The sequence below is a fragment of the Heteronotia binoei genome, chromosome 1 (genome assembly GCF_032191835.1).
Source record: "Heteronotia binoei isolate CCM8104 ecotype False Entrance Well chromosome 1, APGP_CSIRO_Hbin_v1, whole genome shotgun sequence".
In the NCBI taxonomy this organism is placed as follows: Eukaryota; Metazoa; Chordata; class Lepidosauria; order Squamata; family Gekkonidae; genus Heteronotia; species Heteronotia binoei.
The window spans coordinates 228,719,943-228,721,006 of record NC_083223.1 but is presented as its reverse complement, the minus strand read 5'-3'; the positions used below and the strand labels follow the sequence as shown (position 1 = coordinate 228,721,006).

At 41.6% G+C, this 1,064-nt stretch overlaps 1 non-coding gene across 1 annotated transcript; it reads right to left on the bottom strand.

Moving 5' to 3' along the window:
- Positions 1 to 323: 323 nt before the first annotated feature.
- Positions 324 to 390, bottom strand: TRNAA-GGC (transfer RNA alanine (anticodon GGC)). Its single transcript has one exon. It is a non-coding gene; the product is annotated as a tRNA-Ala (tRNA).
- Between the last annotated feature and the right edge of the window lie 674 nt (positions 391 to 1,064).

The following is a 1,064-nucleotide window of genomic DNA, read 5'->3' as shown; positions in this document are numbered from 1 at the left end:
GGCATGCTTCTCTGCAGAGTATTCCTCATAGGAGTGGCAGCTGGATGGGGCAATATGATGCATTAGGAAGGTGTTAAAGGGCACTCTTCTGTCCATACCTGCAGGAGGAATGGCTGGGCCCAAAGTGTTTGCCTTGACAGAACAATATGAGGCAATATTAAAACCATTCATTATTGTTCATTGAACATATGAACATATGAAGCTGCCTTATACTGAATCAGACCCTTGGTCCATCAAAGTCAGTATTGTCTTCTCAGACTGGCAGCGGCTCTCCAGGGTCTCAAGCTGAGGATTTTCACACCTATTTGCCTGGACCCTTTTTTTGGAGATGCCAGGGATTGAACCTGGGACCTTCTGCTTGCCAAGCAGATGCTCTACCACTGAGCCACCGTTCCTCCTGTAAGGCCATTCATTCAGTGAACTGCTTGTCATTGATTGTTTGCCTTCACTACTGCAGCCTATCTTCTCTGCTCCTCAGTTGTGACAGTTCAGTGCTTGGATGAAATAAAATCATGAATCTCTTCCCACATTATGACCATATTCCTTACCTTCCTATATTGTCTCTGTTCCCATACTCAGATCCAGCACAGATGCTTTGTTCTTACCCTCCAAGCTTTGTACCTCTTTTTATTCACATATTCCAATTCATCCATGTATATAGCCTTCATTTCTCCAAAGGACTTCTGCTCCCTCAGACAACTCTGCCCTTTCTCCTTTGCTGCTCAATATGCTTGGAAGTATCCACCCCCAGAACACCTAAACAATGTTATCTGTCTCACTTCCTTCAAATCCTTTGTCAAAATTCACCTTGTCCAATCATCTTTGATACAATATCCCTTCCTTATTGAAAGTGCCATTGTGATGTAATAGTAGATCTGGGTTCAAATCCCTACTCAGTCATGAAGTTTAATTAACGATCTTAAGCTAATCTCTCTCACTCTCTCATTATAGGATAAAATGAAGGAGACAGCATCACATATCACTCTGAACTCCTTGAAAGATGAGATAAAAATGTAATAAAGTTACAAACAATCAAAGTATTTGGTAGTTCTTCCCCTATTTAT